Genomic DNA, 18,840 nt, shown 5'->3' with positions numbered 1-18,840 from the left:
GTCAATCGCTCAAGACTAGCGTGGAGGCAGAGCAATAAACAAACTACAGTACAGTGTCACAAGTGAGTGCTAGGAATGCCTCATGTCCTGTCGGGAAATGCTGAACAGAGCATGCACGACACATTCAGAAAGAGTTCCTCAGAGCATGCAGTATCTACAGGCAAGAGTGCGAGAGAAAGCTAGAGGGGCAGGCAAAGGCCAGGTCAGGGAGGACTTGACAGGCCAAGCTGGTCTCAACACATGATTTCTGTTTAGAAACTTCCAGAGGTTCTCCATCCCCAATCCTTAAGTATGGTCTTCTATGCCTTCTGATCTAGGCCTTAATGATCTGCCTTCCTGATTCCTTCTCAGCGTCTAGGCCTATGTCACATCTTGCTCCTCGAAGACGCCAAGCAACTAGACTCTTGGCCTGACTGATCGTTCCCCTAGCCCACAGTATGCCCCGTTCCATCTCATCCAGCCCGGCCTGCTGACAACCCTACTTGCCATTTCTTCAATATTTTTAAAATTTGCAATCACTACCAAGTATGAATTATGTATAGTTCCTACCCTCAAGGAGGTTAAAGTCCTGTGGAAGAAAATGATAAGCTGAATAACTACCATAAAGATTCCAAACAGATTCTATACATAATAGATTCAAAATAAAATATTAATCATGTAGAACATTATTCTTAACTTTACTTCTCTTAATTTTAAGAATAATCTAGCAAGAATAGTGCTTCATATTAGCCCTAAACCACTGAAAGAGATATTACCTATAACCCCAAATATAGGGTCAGGGCAGTAGTGACGAAAAGTCTCCACTAGCTGTTTCTCCATGGATTATAAAAGTTAGCAGTGAGTTCAAAATCCCAAATTCTTATGACAGGTCAAGAACCATCATACTGACTGACTTGAGAATTAAACACTAAGCAGAACATGTTTCCTGGAGATAGAAATAATTGAATTTTCATGAAATGTAATGCAATGTTTATTCATTCTATGTAAACATATACAGATTGCAACTAAGGCTAGATTAATTCCTTCAAAGCACACTAGATTTCCACAAACATAATGATGCTGTCTGTGGTAATAAAGTCTTAGAAGTCAACATTTGAAGACTTTTTCATTTATTTCCCTACACCTGAAGTGGCAGGATAAAAATGAGATGAAAATATAGAACTTTTATATGTAAATTAATACAAAAGTAACTTTTCCAGGAAATATACAAAAAGCTCAGAATGAAAGCAAACCCTGTATGCATCTACAGGAATAAGCAGTGACCTAGCAAGCCCTGGTGGGTTTATGGCACCTCCAAGCATATCTAAAATACTAGGTTACTGTCAATGGAGCAGAATTTTTCCCAAGTCCTTCTTGAAGGGAAGTTGAGGCAAACAAAGCAGACAATGAAGGGAGGATCTTGATTACCTTCATGGAGAATTGCTGAAAGTTTTTCATAAAAGCACAGAAATAACAAAAGAGGTGGCCCAAGAAGACCTATCAAGTGATTGCATGTAGGGTAGATTAGCATAGGGAGACCCTGGAAGCAAGGAGACCAGCTAAGAAAAGGATATTACAGACACCCCAGTGTGCTTTCTCTTGCCTCTTGACCTTTGAAGATACTACTTCTCTTGTCTAAAATAGGAGTCCACATACTACAGCCTGCAGGCCAAACCTGGCCCTCCCCTCTGTTTTTGCATGGCCTGCAGGCTAAGAATGAATTTTACATTTCTAAATAGTGGACAAATATCAGAAGAAGAAAATTGTTTCATGACACATGAAAATTACATGCAATTTTCAGTGTCCATAAATAAAGTTTTATGGGAACACAGCCACACGGTGTTTGTTTACCTATGTCTACGGCTGTCCTCACACTATAATGGCAGAGTTGAATCACTGCAACAGAGACCAGATGGCCAGCCAAACCTAAAATATTTACCATCTGGACCCTTACAAAACAAGTTTGCCGACTCCTGGCCTAGAACATGCTTCCCCGTCCCCACTCCCTTTCACCGCGAACTCTCATTCATTCTTCAAGCCTCACATTAGGAGGCCTTTCTGAAGACTTCCCCTACGTCACACTAGATGCCACCTCCTATTGTTCCCATAGCACAGTGTACTCCCCTCCTCACAGTAAGCATCACATCACATTGTAATTACATATTTACCTGTCCACATTCTCCATCTGCCTGTAAGCTCCATGATAACAGGGAACATCTCTAGCTTTATATTTCAATCACTACTTGGTAGTACCAGGTGTTCAGTAAATATTGAATGAATGAATGAATGAATACCTGAACCACGTGAAAACTCTCCCCTTATGCCAACGAGTTCTAGTGCATTCAATAAATAAAGGAACCCCAGAGAATGATTATTTTTCTGAAACTTTATATTCCTTGGCCTTTCTCTTCTTTCTCTATGAAGATTTTGAAAATCATCAATTTCATGACTTTTAACGACACGGATGACTCCAAAATCTCCTAACAAAGCTTCTCTTACACTTTCCAATCTTTTAAGTCCAACTATCTCCTAGATCTTTTTACCTGGAAGTCTTATAGGCTCTTCAGTTTTAAGAGGTCCAAAGCTTGGGTGCAACCTTCATACCATTCTCTGTCTCCAGCTTGTGAAACAACATCATGAATCACTGAGGCTAAACTTGGCATCGTTCTCAACATCTCCCTTTTGCTCTCCTCCAATTCACGTATTAGATATGGCTGCTTCACCCCAGAAATAACCTTGGAATCCACCTTATCTTCTTCTCTACTGTCACTGCTGAAATTCAGGCCATCATTTTCTCATCTACATTAACAGCTTTATCTAATCGTCCTATCAGCAATTCTTCACTGTTCTAGAATTCTCCTGCAAAAAAAAAAATTAAAAAACCCCACCTAAATCTCATCACATTATTTCCCTACTTAAAAAATCTCTACTGGGAAAAAAATGAGCAAGGGATACGAGGACTGTTCACAGAAAGGGAAATAAAAACGTATCTTAAACACATGAAAAGATGCTCAGCTCTCACTCAAAATAAAAGACATACAACTTAAAATGACATTTAGATACAGCTTTCCTCTGTCGAATTAGCAAAGGTCCAAATGCTTGATCACACACGTGTTGGCAAGGATGTGAAGAACAAGCACTCTCACACATCACAGCGGGGAATGGAAACAGGCAACCTGACAGGGTTACCTACCAGATTTATTTGATAGGCAAGACGCCTATAAAAATTATAAATGCATATACTCTTTGACCTAGCAATTCCACTTCAAGAAACAAATCCCATAGAGATACTTGCATATGAAACATGACATGCCTACACAGTTATTCACTGAAACATTGTTTTTAAAAGCAGAAGACTGGAAACAACACAAAATGCCTATCAACTCAGCACAGGGTAAATACACTATGGCTCATACACACAATGGAAAATCTGGCAGCTGTGAATATGAATGAGCATGTTCTCTAACATACAAAGACGTCTAAAATACACTGCAAGAGGGAAAATGATGTAAAGTAATATAGTATACTACTTTTATTAAGAAGAAAGAAAAAGAAGATATGTACGTACTTGCATTAAAAAACTGGAAGGATACAAAAAAAGAGAAACAACAGAAGTGAAAGCAGAGAAAGGAAGAGTACACACACACACACACTCCAAGTGAATGCATTACCTAGAAAATAAATTTACATAGTAAATAGATGGTGCCTTCTACTCTACCATCCCCTCACCCTCCCAAAGAAACCCCTATTAGCTGAAATAAGCATAGTATCAAGCCCATGCTCCTTCACTTTGCAAACGACACCCATCACGCTTCAGGTCCCTTTGGATCGGTGCCCCCCATGACATACTACCCCAGTCTCACTGAAATTCTCTGTCCTCAAACATGCCAGATCTTTTAGAAGTCTGTATCTTTGAATATGCTGCCCCTTCTGCCTAAAAAGGCCCTATACATACTTCAATTGTCCTAACAAAGTCCTAGACATTTTTCAAGATCAAGGTAGAATAACACCTCTTCAGGGTAACTCTTCTGGGACACCTTCCCTGACTCCCAGAGACAGCACTGGTTGCTGAACCCACTTGCCACCTGGCGTGATAACTTACCTGTTTCTGGGGCTATGTGCATAACTGTATAGCTCCTTGAGGGCAGGAGCTCTGCCTTATTCATCTTCACTTGCCAAACATCTACCTTTCCAACAAATGCTGCCTGCCTTCCTCATCCTTTCCTCAATAAACATTTGATGAATGTTTTGCCCTCCTGGGTAACAAGCGCCTTCACCTAACAAATTACACTTGTCTGAATAAGGTCCTTAAGGCAGACAGCATTATTAATCAGGAATTCTTCAGTGCCCCCCAAATCATGCCTGCATTTGGTTCACTACCACATATAATTAAAATTGCCCTTTTAAACAATTCTAATTCCTCATATTCAAAATAAGGATATTAGGGGGCCGGCCCAGTGGCGCAGCAATTAAGTTTGCACGTTCCGCTTCTCGGAAGCCTGGGGTTCGCTGGTTCAGATCCTGGGTGCGGACATGGCACCACTTGGCAAAAAGCCATGCTGTGGTAGGCATCCCACGTATAAAGTAGAGGAAGATGGGCATGGATGTTAGCTCAAGGCCAGGCTTCCTCAGCAAAAAGAGGAGGATTGGCAGTAGTTAGCTCAGGACCAATCTTCCTCAAAAAAAAAAAAAAAAAAAAAAAGCAAAGATATGAGACTAGATCAGTAGTTCTTAACTTATTTAAGGCACAGAACCCTTTGAGAATCTAATGAAAACTACAATTATTCTCCCTCGTTCCCCCAACTAAAAAATACCCCTACACAAATAGATGGAAAAGTTTGACATTAATTTCAGGGGATTCACAGGGTTAATGAGGTGAAATTTTTCCAACTTTAACACTCTCTTTGAAAGATGGAAGGGTTAAAGCGAGGGGAGAAAGGATCTATCACTTTTTGATCATTTACTACGCACCAGACACTCCAGTAGGCACATTATATGCATTAATTCAGTTACTCTTCATCCCAAACCAATGAGGTACATATTATTATTCTCATTTTATAGATGAGGTAGTGGGATTCAGGAATGTTAAGTGATAAATGTATTTGTCAGTGAAGGTATATCTTTCTGACATAAAGCTCTCGATATTTTCTGTAGAGACATGCATACCCACCCCAAGATGGTCAAGAAAACCAACCAGCAGTAGCTAGTAAGTACCAGAAAAAGCAAGTCCTATGAGACACTGTCCTATTCTGTTCCCTAGCTTCTTCCCATGTCTACTATTCCATGTACCACCAAGATACCAACAAAGAAAGTAACTTCAACTAATGAGAAGGCCCAATGCCCAGACCCCTCAATGGCTAGCAGAGAAATAACCAGCCACGGACAAGGAAGAATGGCTTTAATTAAATGAATCAATTAAAAAGTTCTATACCCAAAGAAAGGGAGGTATACAAAGACCTTTTCAGGTCTGCTCAGTTAGAAGCATATGTCTCTGTGCTATCCATCCAGGGTAGACCACTCATCAACCAGACACTCTCTGGGAGGCAGACATGCTTGGACTCAGAGTGGATCCACAATTCAGTATAATTCAGAAGAGCTCTCTTTAAAACAGAAATAAAATCTTGCTTCTTCAACTCCACAGGAGATCTGGTTCCAATTGCCTCTTCTCTCTTAAAAACTGCCTCCATGATGAGAAAGAAGGTATGATAGTTACGTATGGTTCAAGCAACTGAAGGTACTGAAGGCACAGAAGGTGGGGGGCAGGGGTATAGAACCCACCTATCATTCTCTGGAGGGCGTACAGTAGTGAAGTGTGCCCAAAGGCTCTGTGTGTCAGTTACGCCTGGGAAAGCTGGCACCAGAACTATCTGATCCCTAAGTTCATGACCTCTTCATCATGACAAGAATGTGGCCCCACGCACATAAAGCCTAGCAATAACTCTTAAGATTCACTCCAATCAGGTCCCCCTCTCTCCTTCCTGCCACTGCTTCAGCTACTGCTCTCCTCATTTAGAGTCTAGACTGTTCACCTGGTCTCCCTGCCTTTGAACTTGCATTTCTTCAACTCACTCTCCACAACAAAGCTAGTTTCTAAAACACAAACCTGATCACGTCTTTCTCCTACTTAAAATCATTCAGTTGCTTGCTACCACCAGAAGGATGACATTAAAGATCTTTCATTTTGCCTTCCACGCTCTTCCAGAGCTGACTACTACCGAGGAGGTTTTCAGCCTCCTCTAGTTGATTCACATGCCCCTTGATTTTTTGAGCATTCCATACTAATCGGTCTTCTCAGAACACATAGTGCTGCCTCCCACCTTCTGTGTGTCTTTGCACAAAGCTCCTCTCTCTGTCTGGAAAAGATCTCCTCTTCATTCTACCCTTATCATCTAACCTACTCAGCTTTTATTGCTCAGTTCAAGCTTATAAACTTGGTGAAGCCTTGCCCAGTCTCTCAAGGAACTATTTCCTCTTTCGACTGTTATCACAGCCCCATGGATATAGTAGCTGACCTGTCAGTCTCTACCACTGGACTGTAAGTTCTGCAAAGGCAGAAATGACCTCTATCGGCAGCACCTAGCATGGTGCCTGCCACACAGATACTTAATAAATGTTTGTTGAAGGAATGGACAGAGAGAAGGAAGGCTGACTCTAATAAATGGAAATATCAAATAATGGATTTTGAGAGCTTTTCCTTCCTGATGCCTTTAAAGCCCACAAACTCTCAATTTCCAGAGCTCCATAGACAAATAGTCTAAAATGCCAAATGAACGTTCTAAATTATGTATGTTAATATCAGCTGCTTCCCTTCATATTGAAGGCACTCCTCAAGGTAAAATTTAAAAGAATATCTTACTGTACTTTGTCATTACTTCCCCAAAATACACTTCTATTATCCTCTTACTTTATTGTCAATCCCGGCAGCCAGTGAACAAGCATTTCCCTAAGTGTCCTTTTTGGGACACAAAAGGTATCTTTTCATAAAGGGATTCTGTGATGGAATAGGTCTGGGAAATGCTGCTCACTCCACCCCCGCACAGAGCTAGTTTTCCCTAGTTCAGAGATGCTTTCCAACAGAGAGCTGTAGGGCTTTTCCAACTCATAATTTTCCACTCTTAGTTGAATATCAAATCATTTTCTCTGTGAAACACCTAATAATGCCCAGTGGTCTACATCATACACTTTTAGAAATGCTACACTTGACCACTCCTGACTTAGGTCAATTAAAAAACACAATTTGAAAATTTGGCATGAATTTTGCCTAATGACATTACTTCATTTTATCCATGGATATAACAACATCGCCATTTCATAAAGACATTGCTTCCAGCCTAAAATGCAGAAATGAACCTTGAAAAAAATGACACAAGAAAAATAACTCAGCAGATTGTGTTTATCCCCACGGTACCATAAATAATTCCTAAACTCCTAAATTGCCTTTTTGCAAGGGAGAAAATAAAATTGAGCCATTGAGGAGCACATCACTACCTGCCTGCAAAGCTGCAGTGATCCCATGAAGCAAGAGTTTCATAAATAGTTGAAATAAAATTCAATTATATGAGCATTCTTTTTTTTTTTTTAAGTCTCTCAGAGTTTCTTTAAGGGGATGTGGGGAAGAAACTGATTAATCAACCATATATATACCAAAGTCCTGCCGCTATGCAATTTTCCATGTGGTGCTATAAACAAAACACAATCTCTTGTGGGTTTTATTAATATTAAAAATCTCTGGCTTGTTTAGGAGGCTGAATCATAAGATCCAAAAGCTAAAAGGAAATCTGGAGATTATATCTTCTAGCCCCTTACTTTACAGATGAAGAAACTAAGACCCTTAGGACTTGCCCAAGATCTCCTGTGCAAACAGTGGCCGGGCCTCGCTGGACGCAGAGCCTCCCTCTAAGTTAGCTCTTGTGCTTCCCAGTGAGTGTTCCTGTGACTCAGGCAGCACACTGCACAGCTGAGGGCAGATCAAGTGCCAGTCTTGGAAACTAGGGTGGTTTCCCTCCACATTTTACCGTTTCAATGAGGCTGGAGGAAAAATAGTAAACATCAGGATGAGGAAGGGGGAGTCCAGCCATCATTCATTTTATAATTATGTATATTGAGTGTCTACTGTGTGCCAGGCCTTGTTCTAGAAACTGGGAATACAACAGTGATCAAAACCAAAAAATTCCTTGCTCTCATGAAGCTTACATTCTAGCGTCTCCAGAGTCTTCTACCTGAGATTGACTAAAGTCAGACACGTGGCACCAAAACTTTAGAAAGGTTATATGAGAATGTGTGTGCACAAACACACACAAGATCTTCCATATGTCAGGAGCATTTCAAAAAACTCACACAGGGAGGACTTTCCAGATAAATCTCACTTCAATCCCTGTCTGGTTTAGGGAACAATCACAACACACAATAAAATACTGGGAAACTATTTCAATGGCTTCTCTAGGGAGAGAAGGAAGTTAAAAAAAGTCAAGTTCTTTTCAACCACCTTTCTCATTAAGTTAGAAAGGGAGGTAGTGAGACAAAGCTGGAAAGAAATAAGTGAATTCTGTGAAATGGTATTGGAGGAGAGAATCTTAAGCACACGATGAGCCCTGGGTAAGCTGAGAAAGAATATGCAAGACAACCACAATTTCCTCAGCCGGCTACTGTAGATGGATAAACCACTACAAAATCTCAGTGCTGTGCAACAACCACCAGAGCCTGTGGGGCTGGGGCTCAGTTGGTCCAGACTGGGCTGGGCTTCAGGTTCTGGGGTTGCTTCAGGTCCACTCCACATGCTTCTTACTATTCTAGAACCAGATGATGGATGTTCATCTCATAACAATGGCAGAAGCAAAAGAGGGCAAAACCACTGCCAGGTACATTTCAAGCCTCTTTTCGTATCACATCTGCTAATATCCCTTTAGCTACAGCAGTTGTGGCCAAGCCAAAAATCTACAGGGCAGAGAATTATACTGCTCCCACAGTGGAAAGTGCTTCAAAGTCTAGGGCAAAGTGCATGGATACAGGGAAGGGGGAAGAACTGGGAACAATAATGGACTCTCATGAAAGAAATGACCATTTGCAATAATCCAAACTTCCCCGATTTCCATTTCTTTCCAACCCGAACCTCTTATTTGGAAACTCACAAACTACTCCATCAGCTTCAAAGTGTCAAAAGCTAATGGTTGAATTGTGCTATTGGCATTACTGGTTCAGGAATAGGGTAGACAATAGGAAAAAGGAAAACAGTTGAAAATGAAATATTAGGTCCACATTGATGGGGGAAGTACTAGGAAATTAAATAACAATTGCTTTATGTTTGCCAAATATAGAAGACCTTAGACATTGAAAATAATACACAGGACAGAATCTCTGCTTTCTAGACAGACGTCTCCTATGTATAGAAATTACGGCACAGACGATATGCAATACATACAACAGCTGCAAAAACATCAGAAATGTATACACATACCACACCTTGAATCAAGTTACCAAACCTTTATTTTTATTACAATAATAGAAATATTGGTGGCACGGATTCTAAGCAGGATTAGAAAGAACTAAAAAACAAACTAGGAAACAAACTGAATTCTGTGCAAACAGTATAACTGGAATCCCCAACCAAGCTCCAAGCTAGATTTCCTAGTCAAAAAAGCACATCCTAGAGCACAGCTTCCCAGCCAAGAGAAACTGTCACCGAGGGTGGAACCAAATCTGACAGAACATTAGGAGGGAGAGGGTAGATGTTTGAAAGTCATTAAATATTGAGAATCCCCGTGCTGACAATATAAATGATATAGCAATAACATCAGAGTCTTAAAGTACCAGAATCAAGCATGACAAGCAGAAGGGTTATCTTTATGGAACTTGTCAATGTACACCCACTCACATTCCCTGATGAAGTGACTTTTTTGGAGAATGATGTTATATACAGAAACCTAAAGCTACTCAAGTAAGATATACATGTATTCCATTTACGAAAAAGCAACTTAAAAAAAACAAACAAAAGAAAAGTCACAAACCTGGAGAATACAATTGCAAAACATAAAAATAACAAATGATCAGTGTTGAAAATAAATGATGAATTCCTATCAATCAATTTAAAAAAGACAAACAGAAAAATAAGCCCCACCCCAAAATGAACAAAAGAAAAACTAAATGTGTCAACTGAATATATAAAAATGTGTTCAATCTTAATAGTTATCAGGTAAATGCAAACAAAACCACAGTGAGATACTATTTTAAACCTACCAGATTGGCTAGGTAAGGTGAAACAAGGTCAAGTGTTGAAGAGGATATGGAGCAACAAGAATTTTCATACAAAGGCTCCAGGCAGTATAAATTGACCCATCTGCTTTAGGAAACAATCTGCTGCTATCCAATAAAGCTAAAGATGCTCATAAGTATTGACTTAGCAATTCGTTGGTAAATAAAATACACCCTAGAGAAGCTCTTACACTTAGACATACAGGATGTATAAGAATGTTCAGCAGTAGCATTTGTAATAGCAAAAAAATTGGAAACAACCAAATGTCCACTAAAGAATGGATGAACAGACTATGGTATATTCATCCAATAGAATTTAAGCAGCGCAAAATGAATGAACTAGGCGCCGGCCCTGTGGCCGAGTGGTTAAGTTGGAGCACTCCACTTCGGGGGCCCAGGGTTTCGCTGGTTCGGATCCTGAGTATGGACATGGCACCGCTCATCAAGCCATGCTGAGGTGGCATCCCACATGGCACAACTAGAGGCACTCACAACTGGAATATACAACTATGTACTGGGGGACTTTGGGGAGAAGAAGAAGGAGGAGGAAAAAAAAGAAGATTGGCAACAGTTGTTAGCTCAGGTGCCAATCTTTAAAAAGAGAAAAATGAATGAACTAAAACTCTACACAAGCCAACATAAGTGAACTTCAATATATTGCATGAAAAACTCAGAAAAAGACATATAGCATGATTCCATTTGTTAAAGTATAAAAGCTTGTGAAAGCTAATTTGTTTCACAATATAAAAAGTAAAACTATAATGAAAGTCAAGGTAATAAAACAAAATTCAGCACAGTGATAGCTCATAGGAGGGAAGGTAAAAGGGATGATACCGAGAGGGAGAGACACACAGGGAACTTCAACTGTAAAATGTCCTATCTCTTAAGCTGGGCAGTAGATACTGGACTGACAGATATAACAAAGAACTGGAAAATACAGAGAGAGAGACAGATAAACAGACAGGCAGATGGGCTGACAAAGTAACAGGATAAAGAAAAAATATTTTTTTAAAAAAATGAGGGAGACTTGAACATAATTATGACAAAGAATAAAGAATGAATAGAGGAAGAACAAAGTCGGAGGACTCACACTTCCCAATTTCAAAACTTACTATGTAGTTACGGGAATCAAAACAGTGTGGTACCAGCATGAGAAGAGAAACATAGAACAATGGAACAGAACTGAGAGTCCAGAAATAAATCCATACATCTATGATCAATTGACTTTCAACAGGGGTGCCAAGATCTTTCAATGCAGAAGGAACAGTTTCTTCAACAAATGGCAATGGAACAACTGGATGTTCACATGCAAAAGAATGAAGTTGGACTTCTACCTCACACCATATACAGAAATTACCAAAAAACGGATCAAGGGCCTAAATGTAATGGTTTAAAACCACAAAACTCTTAGAAGAAAACATAGGAGTGAATATTCTTGACCTTGGATTTGGCAATGAATTTTTAGATATGACATCAAAAACAGGAGAAAGAGATGAAAATGAACAGATAAATTAGACTTCATCAAAATTAAAAATTTTTGTGCTTCAAAGGACATTATAAAGAAAATGAAAAGCCAACCCACAGAATCGGAGAAAACATTTACAAATCAAACATCTATTCTGGTATCCAAAATATATAAAGACCTCTTACAATTCAACAACAAAAAGACAAATAATCCAATTTTAAAATTCAGCAAAGGATTTGAAAAGACACTTTCCAAAGAAGATATACAAATGGCTAACAAGTATATGAAAAGATGTTTAACATTATTAGTCACTAAGGAAATGAAAATCAAAATCACAATGAGGTACTACTTCACACCTTCTAGGATGGCTATAAAACAAAATAAAACAATACAAAGCAAACAGAAAATAACAAGAATTGGCAAGAATGTGGAGAAATCAGACTCTCCTATATTGCTGGTGAGAATGTAAAACGGTTTAGCTGCTGTGGAAGACAGTTCAGTACATCCTCAAAAAAGTTAAACATAGAATTCCAACCTGACTCAGCAATTCCACTTCTAGTTATATAGCCTAAAGAATTGAAAACAGGGATTCAAACAAATATATGTACATGCATGTTCATAGCAGCACTATTCACAATAGTGACAATATGGTAATAGCCCAAATGTTCACCAACGAATGAATGGATAAATTGTAACATATGGTGCACGCTTCGGCAGCACATATACTAAAATTGGAACAATACAGAGAAGATTAGCATGGCCCCTGTGCAAGGATGACACACAAATTCGTGAAGCATTCCATATTTTTCAAAACAGCATGGTACTGGTACAAAAACAGGTACACATATCAATGGAACAGAATTGAAAGCGCAGAAATAAAACCACACAACTATGGACAGCTAATCTTCAAGAAAGGAGCTGAGGGCCTACAATGGAGAAAAGAAAGTCTCCTCAACAAATGGTGCTGGGAAAACTGGACAGCCACATGTAAAAGAATGAAAATTGACCATTCTTTTTCACCATTCACTAAAATAAACTCAAAATGGATGAAAGACCTAAAGATTAGGGCTGAAACAATAAGTCTTCTAGAAGAGAATATAGGCAGTACACTCTTTGACATCAGTTTCAGAAGAATCTTTTCAGACACCATAACCCCTCAGACGAGGGAAACAATAGAAAGAATAAACAAATGGGACTTCATCAGACTAAAGAGCTTCTTCAAGGCAAGGGAAAACAGGATTGAAACAAAAAAAAAGCCCAGTAACTTGGAAAAAATATTTACAAGTTATTTATCCAACAAAGGGTTAATCTCCATAATATATAAAGAACTCACACAGCTCAACAACAAAAAGTCAAACAACCCGATCACAAAATGGGCAGGGGACATGAACAGACATTTCTCCAAACAAGATATACGGATGGCCAATAGACACATGAAAAGATGCTCATCATCACTAATCATCAGGGAAATGCAAATCAAAACTACACTAAGATATCACCTTACACCTGTTAGAATGACAAAAATATCCAAAACCAAGAGTGACAAATGTTGGAGAGGTTGTGGAGAAAAAGGAACCCTCATACACTGTTGGTGGGAATGCAAAGTGGTGTAGCCACTATGGAAAACAGTATGGAGATTTCTCAAAAAGTTAAAAATAGAAATACTTTATGACCCAGCCATCCCACTACTGGGTATCTATCCTAAGAACCTTACATCAGCAATTCCAAAAGTCCCATGTACCCCTATGTTCATTGCAGCATTATTCACAACAGCCAAGTCATGCAACCAACCTAAGTGCCCAGCAACTGATGACTGGATAAAGAAGATATGGTACATATATACAATGGAATACTACTCAGCCATAAAAAAGGACAAAGGCATCCCATTCACAACAACATGGATAGACCTTGAGGGTATTATGTTGAGTGAAATAAGCCAGACAGAGAAAGACGAACTCTGTATGACTCCACTCATAGGTGGTAGTTAACATATAGACAAAGAGAACTGATTGGTGGTTACCAGGGGAAAAGGGGGGGTGGGGGGAGGGCACTAGGGGTGAAGTGGAGTACCTATGACATGACTAATAATAATGTACAACTGTAATTTCACAAGGTTAACTATCATAATCTTAATTTAAAAAAATTGTAACATATGCATTCAATGGAATATTATTCATCCACAAAAAAGACTGAAGTACTGATATATGCTACAAAGGATGTACCTCCAAAACATTATGCTAAGTAAAAGTCAGATACAAAAGGTCACATATGGTAAGACTCCATTTATATGAAACTGTAATACATAAATTCATAAAGACAGAATGCTGACTGTGGTTGCCAGGGGCTTGGGGGAGGGATGGGGGGAGAAACTGCTTAATGGGTAAGAGGTTTTCCTTCGGAGTAACGGAAATCACAGAGAACTAAACAGAGGAAGTCATTGTACAACACTGTAAACATACTAAATGCCACTGAATTGTTCTCTTTAAAATGGCTAATTTGCTGTTATGTGAATTTCATCTCAACAAATTAATTAAACAAATTTTTTTAAAAAGAATGAATAGAAAATATGCAGTAGGAAAATGGGGATAAGTGACGTGATCAAATTCTAAGGCATAGAATCTGGCATAAAGTCCAGAGGCAACGCCACTAGGCTCAGCAAAGAGGAGAAACACTATGAAAATACAGGGGAGTCCCAGGATAGAGAAGAGGGGTATTGAGAGTTCACTTAAAGTGGCTTAGATGCCCTCAGTAGAACAGAAAGTGTTTATGTCAAGCATATAAAGATGAGAATAAAGTTATAATCTGAGGTGGGAAGATAAAAAGAAAATATGTATCCTTTCACATGCTGCTAGAAAACAACTGAGCCAATAACTTCTGGAAACATGTTAAACTATGCTAGCAACCAGAGAAAAGGAAATTAAAACAATGCCAGTACACGACTTCTTCCCTCTTGGATGGAAAGAGCAACGCTATTGATAGCGTTCAGTGTTGGTGAAAGTGTGGGAAAAAAGAGGTACTTTTAAATACTGCAGGTGCTTTTTTCCATTGTATCTGGCAATATACATTATAAACCTTGGAGGGGGAAAAAGCCAGCAATTCCAGTTCTATAAACATATCCCAAGGAAACACTAAGACAAATGTGCAAGGACATGTGTATAAAGACTATTTCTTGTCAACAACTCATCAACACAGAAATGGTGATTTGTGTAAAAGACCAGCAAAAAGATTCATCCACAATAGCTATGCGGCCATTAACAATGAAGATGTAGATAGACAGTTGTAATACAAAAAGACACTCGTGTCAAATTTGTTATGGAAAAGCAGAACACACAAAAAATTCAAAGTGTGATTCTATTTTCATAAAATTATATGATATTTACATATAGGTATACCTAATAATCATATATATGCATATTTTTAATTTTATGCAGGTGACAATGTCTAATTACTTTTATTTTCTTTCTTATACTTTACTTTCTTAATTTTTTCAATGATTATAGATTTCTCTTCTATCAGAAGAAAATCTCACCATCTTATTGCCCTTGTGAAAAGGGAAAAAGGACAAAGGCTAAATAAATATTTGAACAGACATCTCTATTCTGATGGCTTGAAAATATGTCACTAGGAGGCCTACAAGGCAAAACCTACACACAAGGCTGATACATATTTGTTTGCTTTTCTGAAAGAGCACTAAAAGGGCCAAGACTGACTTAAAGCAAGGGAAGGTTAAGAGGATGAGAAAAGGAAGGGAGAGAGAGAGAAAGAAAAGAGGGAGAGAGAGGAAGTTAGGGAAGGAGCCAGAGTGACAGTCACTTAGTCTCAACTGATCATTTTATCTCAAAAACACACTATGCTTAATTCTTATGCTTAACTAATGATGTATTAAATATACACTAGATACAATACACTCACACTTTTCTGGCACCACACAGTTATGTCATGCAATTATCCTTTCACCTGCAGCGTCTTCACAACCCAACCTAGAGTTTGGTTCCCTTATGGACTCATAACCCCACTATCCCTCACTCTAATTACAACTGACATCCCTGAACAAGTGTACAAAAGAACCAGTAGAGCACTCTGAAAAGTAAACAAACAGGCAAATTTTAATTGAGAGTCAAAACTTAAAGAAGTGACCTACACAAGATGAATTTCATGTTTTCTGGTCTTTTTCTTACATGCTTTTGTCCCAGAGGTGGGCCCGAGTTACAGAGCTGCACAACCTCATGAGCAGCTAAGACGTGAAGAGAAACCCGTCTTTCTGTTCACAGACAAAGGGCTTCTGTGAGCAGAATGGAGAGAACCCAGAAGGGGATGCCCTCGTTCTACCTGCACAAGTGTCAACCTAACCCCTGAGTTACACATGCACAGCACAGGCTCAGAACAGCATAATAAAAGCTGAGGAAACTTAACTGAGTCTTGCACCATTCACACAAGCTTCAGATTAAGCTCTAAAGCACACATGCACAGGGTAGACACAAATCAGCACAGTAAAGACTTACACTGAGATATGAATCACTGCCTACAGGAAGCAAGTCAAAACCAAGGCCTAAACCTCCCCAGGTTGATGATCTACTAAAACAAAATGTCAACAGTCTTCACAGGATTATAACAGAACACAGAGTCTATACAACTTACCATTGACAATGTCCAACATACAATCCAAAATTATTTGACAAAGAACAAGAAAAATGTGACCAATTCTCAAGAGAAGTCAATCTTAAGATGATCTGGATGCTGGAACTATGACAGATATTTTAAAGCAACTACTGAAACTATGCTCCATGATGTAAAGAAAAACACAGTTTAGGAATAAAAATATAGGAATTCTGAACAGAGAAGTAACAACCAAAAAAGAGAACCAAGTACAAATTTGAAAACTAAAAGAAATATGAAATACAAAAACTGTATTTGATGACCAAGGCAGCAGAGTGGAAATGATAGAAGAAAAGTCAATGAACATGGAGCTGAATCTATAGAAATTATTTAATATGAAAAAGAGAAAGAGAAAATGGTGAACAGGTTCTTGGGATCTTCGGGGATAAAGTCAAAAGATGTAATTTGAGTTCCAGAAGGGAAGGATGAAAAGATAGAGACAGAAAAATAATCAGAAGAAATAATGGGCAGAAACTTCCCCAAATTGGTGAAAGACAAATTTATAGATTCAAGCTCAGTGAACCTAAAAACAGATAAACTCAAAGAAAACCACACCTAGACACATCAAAATGACACTGCTGAAAACCACAGATAAAGAAAAAAATCTTGAAAACAGCTAGAGAAAGATAACACATTACATACAGTTGAACAATGATTGAAATGATTATCAGTTTCTCTGCAGAAACTAGAGACAGAAGACAATGGAATAACATCTTCAAATTGTGGCAAAACAGATTTATCAAGACAATGGAACAACATGTTCAAATTGCTGCAAAAAAAAAAAGATTTATCAATCCAGAATTCCATAGTATTCAATAAAAACATCTTCCATGATAAAGGGTAAATGAAGACATTCTCAGATAAAGGAACACTAAAAAACTCATCACCAGCAGACATTTCTGTAAGAAAGGGTAAGTAAAGGAAGTTTTCCAAACTGAAGGGAAAAAATACCAGAAGGAAACTTGGATCTTGAAGAATGGAGGAAGAGCAAGAGAAATGGTAAACAACCAGATAAATATAAAAGAGTACTATTTTCCTCTCAAGTTCTTTAAAATGCAACTGCTTAGAGCAAAAAGTTTAACATTGAATGGTGTGGTTTTCAATGTATGTAGATATAATACAGGTAACTATTAACAATATAAAGGTAACTGAGGAGGAGGGTAAGTAAGACTAGAATGGGTATTTTAACATAAATAAAACAGACTTCAAGAAAAAGAGAATTACCAGAGATAAAGATGGATATTTCATAATGATAAAAGCAGCAATTTACGCAGACCACATAACAGCTATAAAAGTGTATGCACCTAATAATGTAGCTTCAAAAAACATGAAAAACAAAAAGTCCATAATCATAGTAGAAAATTTTAACATTTTTCTGAGAAATTGATAGATCACTAACACCCCCTCAAAAAACCAGCAGACATAGAAGAGCTGAACGCTATTTAATTACATTCATCTATTCAATATTTATAGAACATTCCACTCCAAGGTTTTTTTCCTCAAAACAAATGGAAACATATATGCACACAAAGACTTTTATACAAGTATTCATAACAGCTTTACTTGTAATAGCCAAAAACTGGGAACAACCTAAATATCCATAAATAAGTGAATGGATAAACAAATTGGGGTATATCTATACAATGGAACACTACTCAAAACAGAGAGGAATGAATTGATACATAAAACATTGACTGATATGCACAAAAACGTAAACAAATCTCAAAATCACTATGCTGAGGGAAAGAAGCAAAGTATAAAGAATACATACTGTATGTTTCCATTTATACAAAACCCTAGAAAATCCAAACTAATCTATAACGACAGAGGTACATCAGTGGTTGCCTGGAGACAGGGGTGGAAGGAGGGAAAGACTACAAAAAAGTGCACAAGGAAACATTAGTTGATGATGAAAATGTTTATTATCTTGATTGTGGTGATGGTTTCACGGGTATATACATATGCCAAAAATGAATCAAATTATACCCCTTAAATATGTGTACTTCATTATACTTTAATTATATCCTCCCAAATTGGGGAATGTATTCAACCTATCCTAAAGACAGGGTTTGCAAAGCATGGTCTGAGTGCACGTCATTCACAAGAACTACTCAGGGTATTTGTTTAAAATGTACATCTTGGTCCCTATCCTAGACCTACAAAATCTGATACTCTACGAGCAGACATTTTAAATAAGCTATCCAAGCGACTACTAGGCACACAACTGAGAACCACTGTTTAAGACCGACTTCAAATGCCTCCACTGCTCTAACTGATGAACATAGTTCCCTCTTCATATCTCTTAAAGCTCGATCTCATGAATGGCACTTATGCTACCACGCTCTAATTACACAGACTTATCTTCTCTACTGTACTCCAAGTTTTACAGAGAGAAGTCACATCTTACCAATTTTTGTATCCTCCTCTTTGTCTAGCATAGTGCCCTACACACAAAAGATGCTAACTATATGAACAGCCTGTCTGCTTGTATA

The 18,840-nt window shown here is 38.3% G+C and overlaps 1 protein-coding gene and 1 non-coding gene across 50 annotated transcripts in view; one reads left to right on the top strand and one right to left on the bottom strand.

The window, feature by feature from the left end:
* Positions 1 to 18,840, bottom strand: part of FARS2 (phenylalanyl-tRNA synthetase 2, mitochondrial) — a 465,546-nt gene that overhangs the window by 295,462 nt on the left and 151,244 nt on the right. The window lies entirely within an intron of this gene.
* Positions 12,394 to 12,500, top strand: LOC111769374 (U6 spliceosomal RNA). Its single transcript, XR_002802365.1, has one exon. It is a non-coding gene; the product is annotated as a U6 spliceosomal RNA (small nuclear RNA).

Source organism: Equus caballus, chromosome 20 (genome assembly GCF_041296265.1).
Source record: "Equus caballus isolate H_3958 breed thoroughbred chromosome 20, TB-T2T, whole genome shotgun sequence".
NCBI lineage: Eukaryota > Metazoa > Chordata > Mammalia > Perissodactyla > Equidae > Equus > Equus caballus.
This window is presented reverse-complemented; position numbering and strand designations above follow the sequence as displayed.